The following is a 21,691-nucleotide window of genomic DNA, read 5'->3' as shown; positions in this document are numbered from 1 at the left end:
ATTTTTTAAGGTTTTAGATTTTTCTAATTTAAATAGTTTTCTTTTAATTTTGTCTTTATGTAGGAACAATTTAAGTGTTTTCTAGGTTCCTTTTTTACAGTATTTAAATTATAAATTCAGTTTAATTTTACTAATTGATATGTAGTTTATTAATGTATTTTTTCTTGCAAAGTTTTGTTTCTTTGTTTTGTTCTTTTATTTTTTAAATTTTTATGTAAATTCCATTATTTACCATATAAAGTGTAATATTAACTTCAGGTATACAATTTATAATTCAGCACTGCCATACGTCACCCCAGTGTTGATCACAAGTGCATCCCTATCACCTATTTAACCCATCCCTCCATTCACCTCTCCTCTGGCAACGATTGCTTTGTTCTCTATAATTGAGGCTCTGTTGTTTCGTTTGCCTCTCTCTTTTTTCCCTTTATGATTGTTTGTTTCACTTTTTGGAGCTAGAGTATTATGCCGAGCAAAATAAGTCAGTCAGAGAAAGACAAATACTATATGATTTCATTCACATGTGGTAGTTGTGTGTATTTATAATTACCTCTGTGTGCATACATTTGTGTATATACATATATATTTATATATATTTGTATTTGAGTGCATATATATCTTTCTAATTAGATTATACACACACACACAAAGAATTTGAATTTCATAGTAAATACAAATGATACACATGAATGTGGGTATTGAATATGTATATATCTCTCCATGTGCTTTCCTACAGAAATCTTTCCTTATCTAAAATGTATGACCTTTACAGCTATTGGTGATTCCTGTTTTGTAATATGTTAAAATCTATGCACTGAATATTCTATTAGCTAAATCTGTGTTCATATCCTTTATAATCTCCTTAGAGTAAATTCCTAGATATGAAATTGCTTTGTAACACATTTTTAAAACTGACTCATAATGACAAGATTCCCTTTTGGAAACCTGCCAGTTTATAAGTATAACATATGAATATGTATATCTTAAAGATTAGAAATTTAATGTTTTAAATCTGCATCAATTAATTGGTCAATAAATACTAGCTAAATTTTCACTTATATTTATTTGCATTTATTTGCTTATTAACGACATCAACAATTTTGTGTAAGTTTTTAGTTCAGTCATATTTTTTTTTCTCCAGAGTTTCCTCTTTTTTATTGTTTGTCCTATTTTATTTGTTCAACCACACTTTTCCTGTGGTGAAATGCTGTTTCCAGGTGAATTACATTCTTAGTTTAGGAGATTTATATGATTCAAATATTTTTCCAGGGTATGTTTATTTTTATATTTCTTTTATCAGATATTAGTGTTTTATTATAACAAAATATTTTTATTTTATGTGGTAAAATCTATACATATATTATGAAATTTAACTTGAAATATATTTTTCACAGTGATACTTTATATATCAAACATTTTACAGTATACAGTATATATTCATATGTATATAATTTTAAGCTTTTAATAGTATGTATCTATGGATTAATTTATTTAATTGTAGAAGATAAAAATATGGTTTTGTTTTCCCAAGATATAAATAAGCCATTTACTTGTCTAACTTTGAAGGAAACTAAGGGGGGAAAAAGACGATTTTGAGTGAAATTGTACTAAACACACAAATATTTTTAAATAATTGGGGCGCCTGGGTGTCTCAGTTGGTTAAATGTCTGGCTTCAGTGCACGTCATGATTTTTCAGTCTGTGAGTTCGAGCCCCACATCGGGCTCTGAGATGACAGCTCAGAGCCTGGAGGCAGCTTCAGATTCTGTGTCTCCCTCTCTCTCTCTGCCTTTCCCCCACTCACTCTCTGTTTCTCTCCCTCTCTCAAAAATAAATAAACATTAAATTTTTCTTAAAATAATTGACATATTACAATATTAACATGATATTAAAGATATATTTGAAATATTTTTATTTCTTCATGTTATCTTTTTTGTTCTTAATAAATTTATACTAAATAAGTAATTAATATATGTAATAATAAAATGATTTTTCCATGTAATTCATCATAAATATTTGGAAATTTGTACTACCTTTATTATCCTCTCTTTTATAATAAAGTGCCATATACTATAAAGTGGCAGTAATGAGAATAAATACATGCTTTCCAACCCCAAAAGTCATGCATTTAAACAGCAAGCTAAATTGTTAATGTATAAAGGAACTTTCTTCTCTGTGTGTGTTTTTGTGTGGGTGCCCTTTATATTCATGGATATTTATTTTTTTACCAAGCTTAATCAGTGAGTTCTCTCATCAGATCTATAGGTTTTTCTTTTCTTTTTTTAATATTTATTTATTTATTTTGAGACAGAAAGAGACAGAGAGAGAGAGAGAGAATGAGTGGGGGATGGGGCAGAGAGAGAGAGGGAGAGAGAGAATTTCAAACAGGCTCTTTGCTGTGAGCTCAGAGCCCAATGTGGGGCTTGACCACATTCAAGCAACTGAGGCACCCCAGTGCCCCAAGATCTATAGGTTTTATTTAATTGATAAATTTTATAGAAAATTTATTATTTGCAAATATTTCCTATATAAAATATCTATATTTCAAATTTGTTTACTTTTCTATTTATTATCTCCTCTTTATTTGTGTTTCTTTTGCTGCCCTTTTACACATTTCTTAATTTGGAGTCTAGACATTAATATCTATTCCTTGCTTATGTAATTATTGAAACAATGAATTTTACTCTACTGAATATTCCTTACTCCACCAGGATTTGTACACTATCTTCCAATATCTTTCAATGAGATTAGATTTTCTTAGTAGGCAGAGAGCTTGGGATGTATATATAGATTGGTTAAAATCTATAGATTCATAAGTCATGGATAACTGGTTGACTCCTAATCAGGTACTCAGAACAACAATAGAACATCAGTGACAAAGGAAATATACATGAATGTATCTCAGAATGGGTCAGAGTGTGAAGATATTTATATCTCTCACAAATGAACACTAGAAGGTATCACTCTATTGGGGTTATATTAAACTGTTGGATACAATCCTTCAGATGTTAGTTTTTCTTAGTCATCCCAGTTCTTGCTTAATAGACTCATTTACAAAGTGTTCATTGTGGCAGCGATGTGACTAAGCATGGATTCAAAGACATGAAATTATTTCACCAAGGCTATTTAGCTACAGTCACTACTGAGAAGATTAGATGCTGATACCAAAGGCCAATGTAGAGCCCTAAAATGGCCTAATACCCTAGGAGATCTACAGGCAAGTAGCAGATTTATTAAAGTCTATACTTTTCATTGTGAGTTAGTGGGGCACAATTTCTCCCTGTAAGAATAGATACATATTCCAGGTATAGATTTGTTTTCCTTGCCCAGAACCATTATATAAGTACTTGTAGAATGCCCATTGTATGGTCAATATCACTTCTGTACACAGGAATAACTCACAAATCCTACACTCTAAAATAAATCCCATGAAATCACAGGCAATACAATTAGTTCTATCACCCAGAATTGGTTAGCTCCCTAAAACTGTTGTATGAGTTAGCAAAGAATATCATGGAAATATCATTTTGTGAGGTAGGGATGCATTTCTATAGCAGGCAATATAAATCTGAAACCAGCAGCCAATATACAAGGCTTTGCCTTGATAACCAGTAATAAAGAGTTCAGGACCTAGGTTAAGTTGAGAAAGATACCTCTCATGATTGCATGTAATAGAATAAATTTTTACTTCTCTTCCCCGTGATCCCAGGTTCAGTGTTTATGGAGATCATAGAGCCCAAGAGAGGAATGCTTCCACAAGGAAACACAGCTATACTTTCACAAATATGAAAGCTGAAACTACCCTTTGCCATATTGGGCTCTTAATGGTACTAAACCAATAAACAATGGAAGAAAGCACTAGAGTGGCTAATGTGATATATTCTGTTGGTCAAGGGGATATTTGGTTGTTGCTACTCAATGGGTTCAAGGAGGTCTATGTTTAGACCCTAAGGAATTCACTGGGGCATCTTTTAGTACCCCCTGTATAATCGTTTTCAATAGTGGAAACAGCTTTCCAAGGATTCAGATCCTGAAGGAAGAAAGCATTTCTTTTTTTGTTACCAAGAAAACTTTCTAGCTGAGGTTTTGACTCAGAATAAGGGGAATATGCATTGAGTAGTATATAGTCCAGGAATAAACCCCTATTTATACAGTCAATTAATTTCTGAATAAGAGCCAAAAACATAAAATGAAAAATAGTTGCCTATTAAAGAAATAGTGTTGGATCAAATGGATAGCCACATACAAAAGCATGAAACTCGACCAGTATCTTACATCATACACAAAAATAAATTCAATTATAGGTTACAGACTTGAATGTAAGACCTGGAACCATAAAACTCCTAGAAGATAGCAGGTAAGCTCTGGGAAATTGCTCTTGGCAATTTTTTGGATGACACAAAACTAAGGTAACAAAAGAAAGAATGAGGAAGTGGGACTACATCAAACTATAAAGTTTCTGCACAGCACAGGAAACCATCAAAAAATTGAAAAGGCAACTTATGGAATGGGAGAAAATGTTGTAAATAATATATCTGACACAGAGTTAATATTCACTATATGAAATGAATTCAAACAACTTAATAGCAAAAAACAAAATGAAAAAAAAATTGATAAAAACAAAAATGGTCAAAGGACCTGAATAGACACTTTCTAAAGAAGACATACAAATGGCCAGCAGGTACATGAAAAGATGCTCAACATCGCTCATCATCAGGGAGATGCAAATCACAACCACAATGAGACGCCATGACATACATGTTAGAATGGCTATTATAAAAAAGACAAGAGATATTATGTCTTTGAAAAGATGTGGAGTCCCTGCACACTGCTAGTGAGAATGTAAATTTGTTTGGCTACTATGGAAAACAGTATTGAGATTGCTAAAAAAAAAAAAAAAATTAAAAATTGAACTACCGTATGATCCGTTAATCAATCTTCTTGGTATGTATTACACGAAAATATAAACAGGTTATTGAAGAGATTTTCATTCCCATATTTATTGCACCCTTTTTCACACTAGCCAAGATATGGAAACAAACTAAGTGAAATATGCTAAGGAATGACTAATACTGCATTTATATGTGGAATCTGAGAAAAAAAAAAGAAGTCAAACTTAGAGAAACAGAGTAGAAAAGTGGTTGCTAGGGGTTGTGGGGTAAGGGAATTAGGGAGAGGTTAATCAAAGTGTACAAATCTTCAGTTATAAGATAAATGAGGATCTAATGTATAACATACACTATAGTTGATGGTGTGACTACAGTTGATGTACTTTTGAAATTTGTTAAGGGATTAGAACATGAATATTGTCACCAATATATAGATATAGATATAGATATAGATATAGATATAGATATAGATAGATATAAATATATAGATATAGTGCTGGATGTGTTGATTAACTAGGTATGTGAAATCTTTTCACAAAGTATACATATATAAAATTGTCATGATATATGCCTTGATTAAATCCTGTAATTTTGTCAATTATACCTCAATAAAGCTGAAAAAATAACCTATATTTCTCTCTAAAAATACATGTATATGACCTTAGAGCATATATGCCTGTAGAATACATTTTGTGTATGTATATATATTATATAGATAGATAGATATACACGTATATATGTGTATACATGTGCATATATATTACATATATATGCACATATATATGTGTATACATGTGTATATATAATATATATAACATATATATCATATTTAGCATATATATGTATATATACGTATATATAAAGAAATCTATGGTTATCAATTTAGTCTCCATGATTACCTAAGGAAGTGACAATTAGAGCTATGCTTTATGTTAAATGTTTGCCCAACCATTCCCTATTGACCAATGGGGAAGGGAGAGGCTTCACCTCTAGGATAACAGGGTGAAGGAGATCAGAGAGGCCAATGTATTTATGTCTCTAGGCTTCATCTGCTGTAACCTTGACTCATAAAATGATAAACTCTTAATGTTAAGGTAATCAATATATACTACTATAATATACAATGTCTAACAAGTCAATGATTTAACAAATAAAATATTTTAAATAGAAGAAAGATACAGAATATATTATGTAAATTAATGTCATGTTAGGCAAGTACTAAACTTTATATGAAATTTTGTTATTCTGATTTTAGTAATATTACTTAATAATGGGTCTCCCTATTTCACATTACATTAAGATTGTATGGTACTTGTGAACAGTAAGACAGGTCTTTGAGCATCTCAATGTACTAATTTACCGTATGACTCAACATTACTGAAAAATGAAAGACTAATCATTGTTGACCACAGAGTTAAAAAAGAACAACTGTTGTGTTTATACACTAAAAGTATTATTTAAGTAAACTAAACTGTTAGGGAGAATAGTAGCATTCTCTAATGGCAAACTTAAAATTGAATTCCTGATATTTACTATACCCTACTGCGGGTTAATATTTTTTAAGCTACTCATGAGAAAAAAAATGTTAAAGATTTTATTAAAATAAAAAAAATATTTATAAAAATAACCCACTATATAGCGATTAAATGCCAGGAGCTTTGCTAGATCCTACCCAAGATTATTCAAATCTTCACACAACGAATTTACGGATCAGTGTCTTTGGGAAATCCAGCTCTTGGTTAAAAACCAATGGGTGATTTTTCAGGCCGGAGAGTAAGCCAAGGAGGCACACAGCAGGGCATTCCAGTTTCTGAGGGGAGTTTCAGGAAAGGATGAAACCTAGCTGGTCACACTTTTCCAGTATTTGCATTCCTGGTGCATGCACCTTCATGCCTAGTGTCCTTTATTTCAGACTTTGGCCAGAGTTCTTTACAGGTGCCTCTGCTGAGAGCTCTTTATGGGGAGAGAGAGGAAGAAAAACGCTGAAGATATTTTTTTGTCATTGGATTCAGTGGCCAGTATTTTTCCACTCCTAGCCCTTCTCCCCTGCCTTTTCTCCAATCCCAGCTCCCATAAAACTGCCAGAGGCTTTTCTTTTGTGCTTCTTCAACAGGGACATGACACCCATGTCTGTGCTGATCTACCTGACTCTCCCCTGGCGTACTGTTCTTTGGAAGAAAATAAACAGGGGAGTTAGTGACTTTTCCAGTTTTATCCTCTTGCTTATACCATTGCCGTTAAGTGATTAAAGGCTTAAACCTTCATCGTTTTTGGCGTGTTGCATTAACCAACTACTCCAACACCTGGCAACTCAGCCCACACACATACTCTCCCTCTGCTCAACTCGGTCCTAAGATTGTATCTCACCCAATATTGTCAGTAACTACTTCATTTCTCTTAGGCAGATGTTGTAGGATTGAGAGCCTTGTTTTACCACAACTCAAGTGTTTCAACAGGCACAAAATATCGGAAAACTTATTTTGGAATACACTGACGTGAGAACAACATATAAACCAACATACTACCAGTCAAATAAACAATGTGCCCTATATCTGGCAGTGTTTGAACTCTTTGAGAGTAAGAAATACGTTATCATATTTTCCAAAGAAATCCATTTCTTTGCCCCAATATTGAGGATATCAAAAGGTCGATAAGTATGCACAGTCCTACTTTTTGAAAGCAATGTTGCTACAATACCCAAGTTGTTTTTCCCCCATTTAGGGAGATCCATCAGATAATTAGAGCTAATTATAAGGGTACCCATACTACAAGAATTACTTTGAATTATTAAGACATTCTTATTCACCTTTTAGTCATTACATAGAATTTTATGAAGAGATAGTAAGGAAAAAATGAGAACAATTTCTATAATTAAGGATTTCATACTAAATTTTAAAGCTTTGCTGTTTTATTCTTATGTCCATTTCTCTGTGTGTGATCCACAGTCAGGTGGATAGTCATTGCAAGACCTCATCAAGAGTTTCATTAGCTGTAGCATAGAAGAAAGAAGAATACAAAGCACTTCTTCTGTCACACGTATCAAGTAGCAGCTATAATTCAGAAGGCATCTCTTCAACTATTCTTTTATAATTAAATTTTTGAGTACTTTTAGAAAAGCTTGGAATCTGTATAGCATAAAAGATATATGATCATTACTGGAAATCCCTTCCTATGTTGCCCTGGTCCTGTGAGTATTATGAGAACAATATAAAAATGAGGATATTTCAAATGTACACACCATCATTATTTGATACGTGGCATAGCTGAGGGAGCATAGTGTATATCTAGAGTGTAAAATAATCTTTCAAATGTCTTACTACCTCTTTCTCAGCGGCCCTAAGTCCTTTTTCCACACTCATATTCCAATTCATAATTATTAGCCTTCATAATCGAAAGGGAAGGATCATAAAGAAAACTAAAGGAAAGAGTTCTGACTGGTGGAATTCAGGAGTGTGTTGAAAAATTAGGTAATGGGAGAAGCAATTCTGCATCTCAGCTTGGAGAACAAATGGAAGCAGGCAGTTACCACCTTTTTTTTTTTTTTTTTTTTTTTACAAAGACTGACTTGCTGTTCTCAGCTTCAGCTTCCAGAGGTGGTCTTATCTCAAGTTGTCTCTGTCCTCACTTCCTAAATGCTCTAAAGGTGTCAGGTACCTGCCAGTAATAATTAGATCCATTTCCATTTCATAGGACAGAAACTATTCTCAAAATTGCTTAAACAAAATAAAAATAAATTGATCGTTTTTAAATGGGAAGTTAATGGAGGCTTATAAAGCTTCAATCAAGATAGGACCTAAAGTTTAAATGATGGAAGTGACTATATATCAAGTAAGCTGCCCTGTGTCGTGTTGTATACAGCTACTAATGTTTCTAGAGAAATGTAATGTTCTAAGCTAATGATCTTAAGGGAACCTGTGCTTCTTTCCCAATTTATAGAACACCATTTCTACGGAGGGCCCTGCTTTATTCACCTAGATCACCTACTTACTATGAATCTCACCCTGTAGCTGTGAGTATGGAGTCGTTGACTGGCCTGATCTAAGTCAGATGTCCCCCTCTATAACTGAGGACTGTGTCAGTCACACAGGACAGCAAACAAAATTAATGAGAGGAGAGCTATGGAAAGATGGCAGGATAGTAAGTACCAGGAATCTATGTCCCCACCTAGACAAGGGCACTGTCAGAATCCGTGTGATATAACTATTTTGTAACTCTAGAATCTTTGAAGGCTCTAGTCTTCCAGGAGAAGGCTCCCACAATAAATTTTAGTCTATTTCAGCTCTCACACAGTAGCAGCTACCCATTCCCCACTCCAAGCTCCATGGAAGGCAGCTGTGTACATGTTCCTAGACAGTCTGCACACATCTCTGAGGAGCCAGAGGTGTGCAAAAAAGATATCTAAATATCAATGATATGCGCTCTGACAGCTGATTGCTTCTTCTGATCATCGAGGCACAAATAGGGGTGTGGCCACTGTTGTATGTCCTCCCATCTTTACAAGCCCTTCCCCCTAGGCTGAGTGACTGCCAGGGGATTTAAAGTCTGGTACTGTTTTGTTTATTTATTTATTTTTTTTCCTACCTTCATTGTTCTTCTATTTTTCTCCCTTTTGGGAGCCGGACAATAAAGACTAGAACATTAAAAAGCAATTGCTTTTACAGGTAAAATTAGAAAGAAAGTCACCACACATTTCAGGCACAGGCTCACAAAAGACTTTAAAAATCTTGAGACTCTTTAAGACTAGAGTCTGATCTTTGGCACAGAGGCAGCCTACAATAAAAATAAATCAAATAAGCAAAAACCAATCACAACACAACAAAGCAAAACAAAACCAAAAGAAAAAAAAAACAAAAAAAAAAACAAAAACAAACTACAGCAAACTTTGAGGAAGGGGATAGAATCTGATTTCCAGAGTTACCCCATCATTTAATTCAAATGTTGTTTTTCTTTAATTTTCTAAATATTTACTTATTTTTGAGAGAGAAAGAGAGACAGAGCACAAGTGGGGAAGGGACAGAGGGAGAGGGAGACACAGAATCCGAAGCAGGCTTCAGGCTGCCAGCTGTCAACACAGAGCCAGATGTGGGGTTCAAACCCACGAACCATCAGATCATGACCAGAACCAAGGTCAGATGCTTAACCACTGAGCCACCCAGGTGCCCCTCAAATGTCATTTTGAACAAAAATAATCAAAAGGCATAAAAAGAAACAGCAAGATATGATCAATTCCACCCATATAGAGTGAAATAAAAGCCCACTGAGAGTAAGGCAAAGCTGTATGAAGAAATAAGGAACGATCTCAATAAAGGTAAATACATGGGCAATCATGAAAGATGTGATAGAGTTCTCCAAAGAAACAGAAATAATAGAATAGACAGATACAGATATATAGATACACATAGATAATAGATATAGGTATATAAAGAGATATTTATTAAAGAAATAAGTTTGTGTTGTTATTAGAGGCCAAGAAATTCCACAATCTACCATCTGAAATTGGAGAACCAGGAAACCAGTGGTATAATTCAGTATGAGTCCAAAGACATGAGAACCAGGGGCCCCTGGTATAGTCCCAGAGTCCAAAGGCATGAGAATTTTAAATTCCAATGTCCAAGGTCAGGAGAAGATGGATGTACCTGCTCAAAAAGAGAGAAAGTATTCACCCTTCCTTCAACTTTTTATTCCATTAAGCCCCCCTACAGATTGGATAATACTTACCCATATTGGTAAGGATAGATCTCTCTAGTCAATCTACCGAATCAAATGTTAATCTCTTTCACTAAGATCTTCACAGACCACTGGGCATCAATTAGGCCAGTCAAGTTGATACATGAAAGTAACAATCATAGCTTATATTATTGTACCAATGGTTTTGTTTTCTACATGATTTAAGAGACTAAAACATATAAAAACCAATTATTGGTCTAAGAGCTAATATCATGTAACTTTGGTTTGTAACTCTACTTTTGTTTTCTATATAATTTAAGAGATTGATGTATTTAAAATGATTGTTTATATTTTGGGGCACACAGTGTATAAGGATGTAATTTTGTGACATCAACAACTAAAAGGGGGAGGGATAGAGATATAAAGGAACAAAGTTTTTGTATATTATTGAAGTTGAGCTGGTATAAATTTAAGTTAGATTGTTATAACTTTACAATGTTAAATGTAATTTCCCATGTTAATCACAAAAAAAAAATAGCTATGGAATATACAGAGAAGGAAATGAGAAAGTTATTTAAACATCTTAGTACAAAAAATTACTACACATAAAATAAGACCATAATGCAGGAAATGAGGGACAAAGGCTATATGTCATTGGCAAACAAAGAGCAAAATGACAGAAGTCCCTTCTTATTGGTAATTACCTTAAATGTAAGCAGACTGAACTCTCTACTCAAAAACCAGAATTGGCAGAATGGATATAGAAATGATCCTACTCTATGCTATCTACAAGAGACTCACTTTAGATCCAAAGGCACAAATAGATTGAAAGTAAAAGGATGTAGGACACCTAGGTGGCTCAGTCGGTTAAGCGTCTATTGATTCTAACTCATGTCATGATCCCAGGGTCAAGGGATTGAGCCCGCATCTGGCTCCTTGCTGAGCATGGGGCCTGCTTGGGATTTTCCTTCTCCTTCTCTCTTTACACCTACCCAGCTCACACCACTTTCTCTCTCTCCCACCCTCTCTCTCTCTTAGTCTCTCTCCCTCAAAATAAATGGATAAATAAACATTAAAAAAAAACCCAGCAAAAGTGAAAGGATGAAAAATGTGTTCCATGCAAATAGTAGCCAAGAGATAACAGGGGTGGCTATACTAATATCAGGCAAAATAGACTGGAAATCTAAAAAGTTTAAAAGACATAAAAAAGGATAATATATATTTCAATAGAGCAAGAATATATAACAACTTTAAATGTTTACATACCATCAAAATATATGATGCAAAAAACTGACAGAGTTGAAGGAAGAAATACACAATCCTACAATAATAGTTGTAAATATCAATACTCCACTCTTGACAGTAGGGATAGAACCAGCAGATTGAGGATACATAAGGAAACAGAGGACTTAACACAATAAACCAACTAGATCTAAAAGACATATACAAAACACTACACCCAAAGACAGCAGCAAGTACATCCTTCTCAAGGGCACATGAAACATTTTCCAGGATGGAGCAAAGATAGTGGTACACAAATTAAATCCCAAGATTATATTTATATTTGTATTTACTTATACATATACTTAATTTATATTATTTATATTTATATATCATACAAACTGTCTTTTCTAACCTCAGTGTATGAAGTTGGAAAGCAATAATTAACAGCAGGAAAACCGGAAAACTCACAAATTTCTGGAATTTAAATAACACACTCTTAAATAAGCAATGGATCACAGCAAACATCACAGGAAAAGTTAGAAAATACAGATAAATGAAAATGAAAACATAACCTACCAAACCTGACAGAATAACAAAAGCAGAGCTAAGGGAGAAATTTATAGCTCTAAATACTTATGTTAAAAAGAAAGATCTCAAATCAGCAACTGAGCTTTAAATATTAAGGAACTAGAAAAACAAAATAAAAGGCAACAAAATAGTGAATATAAAATTAATAGAGATATTCAATGAAACCAAAAGTTAGATTTTTGAAAAGTTTGTCAAAATTGCTAGACTTTTACTTAGGTGGAATTAAAAAAAAGAGAGAGAGAAAGATTTAAATTAGATTGTAATTAGAAATCACATAAAGAATGAAATATGGGGCATTACCATTGATTATACAGAAATAATAATAACAAAAAGATTATTACAAAGTACTAGGAACAACTAACTGTATGCCAATGCTATAAACTGAATGTTTGTGTACCTTCCTAAAGTCACATGTGAAATACTAAGTTAGGAAATTCAAGAAGCAACTGGGTCATGATTTTGGAGCTCTCGTAAATGGAATTAGTGCCTTTATAAAAGAAACACCAGGGAGTTCTCCGACCCCTTCCACCATGTGTAGACATAGCAAAGACGTGGCTCTCTGTGAACCAGAAAGTGGGTTCTCACCAGATACTGAATTTGCTAGTGACTTGACCTTGGTCTTCCCAGCCTCCAGAATTGTGAGAAATCGATGTTTGCTCTTTAAGTAACCCATCCTAGCAGCCAGAATGGACTGACAGCAACAAATGGAATAATCTAGATAAAATGAACCAATTTCTACGAACTTGAAACCTATCAAGTCTAAATCATTAAGAAAATATGAACAGACTTATAACTACTAATTCATTCAATATGAATAAAAATTAGTCCAACAAAGAGAAGTCCTAGACCTGCCTTCACTGATGTCTTCAACCAAACATTTAAAGAAGAACCAACAACAATATTCTCAAGGGAACACTCACTAACTCCTTCTATGAGGCCAGCATTACCCCAATGAAGCCAAACAAAGATGCTATAAAATCAATATTCCTAATAAACACTGACACAAAAATATTCAACAAAATAACAGCAAACTAAATTCAGCAGCATATTAAAATGATTATACACCATGAACAAGTGGGATTTATTCCTGCAATGCAAGATTGTTTCAACATATGAAAATAGATAATGTAATATACCACGTTAACAAGATGAGGGAAAAAATGCATGGTCATTTCAACTGATGCAGAGACAAAATTTAAAAAGTTCAACACCACAGGTGCCTGGGTAGCTCTGCTGGTTAAGAGTCCAACCTTGGCTCAAGTCATGATCTCACTGTTTCCTGTTCCCTAGTTCAAGCCTGGCATCGGGCTGGGTACTGACAGGTCAGTGCCTGGAGCCTGTTTCAGATTCTGTGTCTCCCTCTCTGACTCTGCCCCTCCCCCATTCATGCTCTGTCTCTCTCTTCTCTCTCAAAAAGAAACAATAAAAAATAAAAAATTCAACACCTTTTCATATGAAAACACTCAAAAAAGTAAGCATTGAAAAAAACTATCTCAACATAATAAAACTCAGAATGAATATCATATTCAGTGGCAAAAGACTGAAAGCTTTTTCTTCCATAATCAGTAACAAAGCAAGTATGCTGGTTTTCACCACTTCAATTCAACACAGTATTTGAAGTTCTACTCAGAGGAATAAGGCAAGAAAAACAGGAGTCATTTAAATTGGAAAGAAGTAAAATTATCTCTGTTCATCACTGATTTGATCTTATGAAATCAAAACCCATAGAAAACCCTGAAGATTCTACAAAAACAAAAACAAAACTGTAGAACTAATAAATGAATTCAACAAAACATCAGGATACAAAGTCAACACTCAAAAAACTGTTGTGCTTATGAGCGTCTGGGTGGCTTGGTTGGTTAAGCATCCAACTTTGGCTCAGGTCATGACCTCACACTTCGAGAGTTTGAGCCCTGTGTCAGGCTCTGTGCTGACAGCTCAGAGCCTGGGGCCTGCTTCGAATTCTGTGTCTCCCTCTCTCTCTCTGCCCCTCCCCTGCTCTCACTCTGTCTCTGTCTCTCAGACATATTAAAAAAACAAAACAAAAACAAAACCACAAGTGTTTTATTTCTATATACTAACAACGAGCAATCTGAAAAGGAAATTATAAAAACAATTCCATTTGCAATGCTATCAAAAATAATAAAATGCTTTTAAAAAAGAATTAACCAAAGAAATGAAAGACTTGTTTGATGAGAACTACAAAGCATTACTGAAAGAAATTAAATAAGACATAAATAAATAGAAACACATCTCATGTTTATGGATTGGAAGACTTAATATTGTTCATATATCAATGCTACTCAAAGTAGTCTACAAATTCAATGCAATCACTATCAAAATCCTAATGAAATTTTTTACATAAGTAGAGAGCCCATTCTAAAAGTCATATGGAATTTCACAGTAACCTGAGTAACCAACAAATCTTGAAAAAAGGAGAAAAAAGCTGGAGGATCACACTTTCTGAATTAAAAACTTACCACAAAACTATAATAACGAAAACAGTGTGGTACTGGCATAAAGGCAGGCATTGACACCAGTGGAATAGAGAAGCCCAAACATAAATCCTCTCATACAACCTCAAATGATTTTGACAAGGATGCCAAGGCCATTCAATGGAGAAAGGATAGTTTTTTCAACAAATAGTGCTGGAAAAACTGGGTACCTACATACAAAAGAATGAATTTGGACCCCTACCTAATACCATATACAAAAACATTAACTCAGAGTGAATTATAAACCTAAATGTAAGATTTATACAACTATAAAACTCTTAGAAGAAAACGTAGGACAAAATCTTTACAATACTGAACGTAGCAACAATTTTGGGATAGGATACAAAGGTTTAGGCATGAAAAAGAAAAAGTATAGATAACCTGAACTTTATGAAAATTAAAAACAAATTATGCATCATAAAGACAAAATCAACAGAGTGAAATGGCCACCCACTGATAGGGGGGAAGTATTTCAAACCATGTAAAGGATTAATATCCAGAATACGTAGAGAACTCTCAAAACTCAAAAACAAAACAACAATAACAACAACAACAAAACCCTCCAAACAACCTGATTCAAAATTGAGCAAAGGACTCGAATAAACATTTCTCCAAAGAAAATATACAAATGACCAAAAAAACACATAAAAGATGCTCAAGCTCACTAATCCTTTGAGAAATGCTAATTAAAACTCGAAGTGGCATGCTGCCTCATGTCCAACATAGTGGTTACGATAAAAAAGAAAGAAAGAAAGAAAATAACAAGTGTTGGCAAGAATGTAGAGAAATTGCAATTTGAAATTTGTGCACTGGTGGTGGGATTGTAAAATGGTACCACCATTATAAAAACACTATTACACTGCCTAATAAAATTAATAGAATTACTGAATAAGCCTGCGATTCCACTTCTGAGTATATAAGCAAAAGAACTGAAAACAGAATCTCAAAGAGATATTCATATAACGTATTCATAGCAGGGTAACCACTATAACTAAAATGTGGAAGCTACTTAAGTGTCCATTGATAGATGAGTGAACAAAACAAAATCGATGAATGACTATACACACACACACACACACACACACACACAATGGAATTTTATGCAGCCTAAAATGGGAAGGAAATTGTGACACGCATTACCACATGGATGATACTTCAGGACATTATGCTATGTGAAATAAGCCAGTCATGAAAAGACATATATACTGTATGATTCTACTTATAGGAGGTACTTAGGGTGATCAAAATAGGATGGTAGTTGCCAGGAAATGGTGAGAAGGGGGAATAAGAAGTTATTGTTTAATGAATATATAGTTTCAGTTTTACAAGATGAAAAGGGTTATGGAGATGGTTGTTGGTAATTGAAGCACCATATTATACATTAATACCTCTGAACTGTACACTTAAAAATGGTTAAGATGATACATTTTAAATATATTTGATCACAATACATATTGAAAAAAGTTAATGGGAGGTGTAGTTAGATTAAAAAAAATACTAATGGACAGTCTAAAACAAATATCCCAAAATACCTCAACCCTATGCAAACAACTATGGGCAAAAATAGTTGCAAATTAATATGGCCACTGTTAACATTTACACCTACCATGAGGTAGGGTAGTTTACAAAAGCTATTATTGAAAGATCAAAACATATGTCTCATTCATCACACTTGTACCATTGGATTCTGGCTATAAGATTACATAATAACCTAAATGCTTCCCAGTCACATCAATCCTGTGGAAGAGAGAGAATCTGGATGCTAGATACATAGATTATAGCTTCTATCTAATGATGCAATGTGTAATTCCAGAATACCAACATGGCATGGAGGTATAGACCGATAATCTCCAGGAAAGCAGAAAGCAGAAAGCATTCAGGCCACCTTCTCAAATAATGAGATAAGGGCTTCCTTGTTTCCTCTACCCAACCCTTTACTGGTGGCTGGAAAGATAACACATTCCCTAAAGTCCTCACAACTTCAGATGTCTTCATCTGGGACCTAAATAATTCTTATTAAAGCACGAAAAATCCATTTTTATAAAAAAAAAGTATTGGCTCAATAAAATAATCATAAAAAAGGAAAAACAGAGATTTGTTCAATAATTTGAAGCAATTATAAGGACCTTATGTCTGCAAAGAGTACCCATAATCCACTATTTAAATTTTATATACTTAACGTTTTGCTATCAACCTTTTCTTACCTCATTTTTTAATGTTCATTTATTTTTGAGAGAGATAGAGAGAGAAAGAGAGAGATGAGCAGAGGAAGGACAGAGAGAGAGGGAGACACAGAATCCAAAGCAGGGTCCAGGCTCTGAGCTGTCAGCACAGAGTCCAATGCAGGGCTCGAACTCACAGTGAGATCATGACCTGAGTCGAAGTTGGACTCTTAAACAACTGAGCCACCCAGGCACCCCTCAACCTTTTCATGTAATAAAGTAATTTTATGAAGGGATACTAACAAAATAAAATTGAGAGCAACTGTCTTCCTAAGAGGTGAAAAGTACGTCCGATATCATTCCTACCAAGACAATGATTCAAAGCAGGGACTCTGGCAGCAGACTAGCTGGCTTCAAACTCAGCATTTCCTTTCCTAGCTGTGTCATACAGTCAGATTACTTCACCTATTGGAGCTTCAGTTTCCTCCTCTGCAAAATTTGGGTTAGGAAAACAACCTAGTTCGTAGGCTTTGAGAACATTAGATGAGTCAACACACGTTCGGTCTTCTAATAGTGGGCACCACTGAGCAAACAAATTTAGCTGCTCAATTCAATAAACAATTAGGGAGTTTTATTTGCTACATCATCTTGGTATGTAACTTGGTGAATTAAGGCCAAAGAACAATCCGATAGGCTCTGCAATTCAGTTTTCAGATCTCTGTTAGCTTTTCTTGAATCTTATCCAGAAAATTGGGGCCCTTTTATATGTTTGGGTAAATCCACGAACTCCCTCAAATTTCAACAAATATATTCTATATAATGTCCTTTTTCTGTATTTTTATAGGAAAAACATTCATATCCCAAACAACCTATACGCAATGATCTGCCTCTTCATTTCATTCAACCCTGTAATTGGCTAAACTTAAACTATTATGTTCAAAGTACGAGGCTATAGTAGTTATAAGCACTTTTATTAGCATTGTTTTTCTGAAAAATCCTTCACCTCCTCTAAACATTTACAAGATAGAAGTAATTATGCTTATTTTTTCATATTTCTGGAAATTATTAATTTCACATTGCAAAAAACAATTGATCTGAGATACCAAAAACTTAATCCATTCTTGAAGGTAATTAGACATTTCTAAAGCATATGCTAGCACATTTATACCAATACATTTCTATGCAGCAGTAATTTGTTGCCCACAGTTTGAGTGAGTTAATAGATTTTCAAAATTTGCCAAACTTCTGCTCTTTAGGGAATATTTGGCTCAATATACATTTTTGACTAATGTGGCTCGCCTTTTAAAATTTCATTTCCTGACCTTAATATGTTGATTTTAGGATGTGGTAGACAGTAAGGAAAGGCAAGCTGTTACAATTAATAGAAGACTATGCCTTTGAAATTCCAGTTCTACTCTGTGGATTTTATATCTTGTCTTTTATGTCTTTAAATGAGTCAACTTATTAAAAAAATAAATAAATATACTGATTCACACATAGTATGCATTAATTGGTTTCACTATTTTAATATTGGTTGACCTGAACAAAAGTCTATTTAACTGAGCATCAAAACTCAGCCACAGGATAATACTGAGGTTGAATTTCCATATTAGAAGTAGATTTTCTCTTTAAAATGTCAGATCCTACAGTTGTGTGTTTTAGTTTGACTCTGTTTCTTTCTCTTTTTATACTGTGATCTCTGACATTTTCTGGGACTCATTGTTCGTAAAACTTCTGGAATACACTGTATGTGGTGTTGAAAAGTAAAGGGAGAATATTCCATTTCAAAGCGGGTGGTAGTTTAAATTTATTGCTATGTATATTCAAGACATTGTCATATGTCTTTCAATGTAAAAAAAAAAAAAAAAACTGGAGAGACATTTATTATAGGGGCATGAGGCCTGTGAGGGGAATGGAAGGAAGTGAGAAAGATGTTGGGGAAAAGGGTCAGTCACGTTTTTTGTATATTGTCAATAATAGAAAGAGATATTGCATCAAGTAAAGACTGAAACAATTATCATAAGTGGCAGAAATTCAGAATGCTCAAAAATAAGGGGATGGGGAACATAGGAAAAAGTAGGAAATAAGAAAATCTTCTAGTAGCAAAGCTTGGAAAAACTGGATACGGTATTCCCTAAGCCTAGTAACAAATTTTTCCAAGAGTTTGCCTGCTGGGAATTCTCTTTTTCTTACAATGTCCTTTAAGCAGGGGTTGTTTTCTTTGTTACTTAGCCTGCACTTCATCAGAATTGCATTCCTCTTAAAATTCAAAGAGATATTCAACAATCTAAATATGTCTATGCCATATCTGTAAACCAGATAGCATCATCCCTTTGCTCTTAACCTGCCAGTGGCTTCTTCATGACATTTTCCAGAACATCCAGACTTCTTAGCATCCCCTTTAGCTGTCTAGTCTAAACAACCTCTCCTCACATACTCTTTTCAAATGATAATGACTGTTTTGCTGTTCTCAGAACATTCTAAACTCTTCCATCAATTTTCCTGTTCAAGATTTTTACATCTGCATCTTCTTTTGCTGAGAACACATCCCCTCACATCGTCACATGGTTTATGTATATCTTTGCTCAAATGGCATCTTCTGAGAAAATCTTTCCTTTATGCTGCCTAAACCACAACTATCCCTGCCCCACACCAATCACAAAGTGAAAATTAACCACATTTTATTTTCCTTCACATATCTGCGTATAAAATATTGTATATTAAATATATATTTATATACTTTTTTATCGCCTTTCTCTATCCTCCCACCAAACGCATGTTCCATGAGGAACGGGACACCATTTACTGAGGAAACACAAATAATCTCTCATCAAATCCTACCAGTTTGGTAGTTTCAAATAATCACCTGCAGTAACTGCCTCCATTTTTCTCCAGTGAAGTGTCTCAGAGGTTCTGGCCGGTCGCAGGGGGCCATAACTACAGAGAGCTGTGAATTCTCCCCAGAATAACTGACTTTATTTCAAATAGAATGTGGGAAATTTCAAGACTATGGGCACTCTTCAAAACAATAGAGATTACTACGGTATTATACAGAGGGGTAAATGTAAAGCTTCTGGCATAATATGAGTGATCAATAAACAGTTACAATGAAAACAACAACAACAACAACAACAACAACAACAACAAAAACCAATAGAGATTCTGGTGGTAAACGATTAAGGTGAGGCTGGTAATACCATGAGAACAACAAACTAAACCATAAGCCTGCTAATTTACCAGAGACAACCAGGAAAACAGACAGCTAAGAGAAGCCCACGTGGGGTGAGGAAAAAACCTCAAAGGCCGACCTCAAAAATTACTGCAAAGGGGCCCAAATTTACCTAAATGGGATAGAACATTCTGTACCTCAGGGAATTGTCAAAAACAATAGAGCAATCATGCAGCAATTAATGAAGCATTTCAGCTGAGTGTGATACCAAGGGAGGCAAAGAGCTTAACAGAAAGATAAGAAAAAGTACAGCAGGCCAAGAAGAGCCAAGCAAAAATCAATGTCCTTTCAGTGTGACTGGGCTCATGCCCAAGGAGGTGATGTCTAAGGAACAGTGTCAGAGCTTTAATACTACAGAAGTCGACTTCACTGCAAGAGTTCAGCCCAGTTATTCAACAAATAAGCAAGCAAACGACAACAAGACCGGGGGGAAGTCATCCAAATATGTTGGTCTGTATTATCTAAAATATGTACTTTTAAGGAAGAAAAGTTATAAGGCATGTAACGAAACAGGAAAGCATAACCCACAGATGGGGGAAAAAGCAAGAAGCAAAAACTGCCTGAGAGTCCACCAGAATGTCAGATTCAAAAAGAGCATCAAAGGGGGCCATTTAGAAAAGGTGCAGAGGAGTGACATTAGTAAGATGATAGGTACAGTAATTGATGCAAGCCTCCTCCCCCAACTCTGGACCCCCCAGCTCAAAATTAGAGAGCTATCCATGAACAAAACTAGCCCTGGGAGGGCTTGAGTCCAATTAAGAACCTACAGCAACAGTGGAGATAAAAAAAAGGGGGAGCTTGGGGTGCAGAATAATGACACAGTAAGAGTCACGGGAAAGCTCAGGTTAGCAGGGAAATCTAGAGACAGCTAGGAGGACAGAAGGGTTAGGGTTAGCAGCAACCACACAGTGGGTGTCATCATGGTTCCCAGGGGCCTAAATGTATGGAAGACTCTGGAAGCCTTTGCTGCTGAGGATGTCCACAGTCCACAGGAGAGCTGCAGTCTCACCACAACTGTCACAGCGGAGGACTCCATAGTGTTTCCTGGCACAGACCGCAGGAGCCTGCTCTGCAAAGAAAACGGGCAGCTTTGCCACTGTGGGAACCAACAGCCATGCCCACTGCCAAAAGCACAGCCTTTGGAGAGGGAGATGCTGCCATACCTGCACTGTCCCAGAAGGAGCTACTGTTGAGCCACTCTGGAACACTGGCTGAGAGCTCCCTCTGGCACTCCAAACACCCCCAGCCGGAAGCCATGACTGACTTGTATGCACCTGGACTTCAGATCCCAGCTCTGAGGCCACTCTGCACACGCCCCAGACCCTAGACCCACCTGAGTCTCAGATGATGGAGCCCTGCCTGTGGAGGAGCCACTGCCTTGGACACCAGACCCACTGTTGATCCATGTGTACCTGAGTTCCAGGTCCGGGCTTTATGA

At 35.1% G+C, this 21,691-nt stretch overlaps 1 pseudogene; it reads right to left on the bottom strand.

Annotated features, from left to right (window-relative positions):
• LOC128314286 (ADP/ATP translocase 2-like) overlaps positions 1-19,959 on the bottom strand; it is a 35,790-nt pseudogene extending 15,831 nt beyond the window's left edge.
• Between the last annotated feature and the right edge of the window lie 1,732 nt (positions 19,960-21,691).

This window comes from Acinonyx jubatus, chromosome B1, assembly GCF_027475565.1.
Source record: "Acinonyx jubatus isolate Ajub_Pintada_27869175 chromosome B1, VMU_Ajub_asm_v1.0, whole genome shotgun sequence".
NCBI classification, from domain to species: Eukaryota; Metazoa; Chordata; class Mammalia; order Carnivora; family Felidae; genus Acinonyx; species Acinonyx jubatus.
This window is presented reverse-complemented; position numbering and strand designations above follow the sequence as displayed.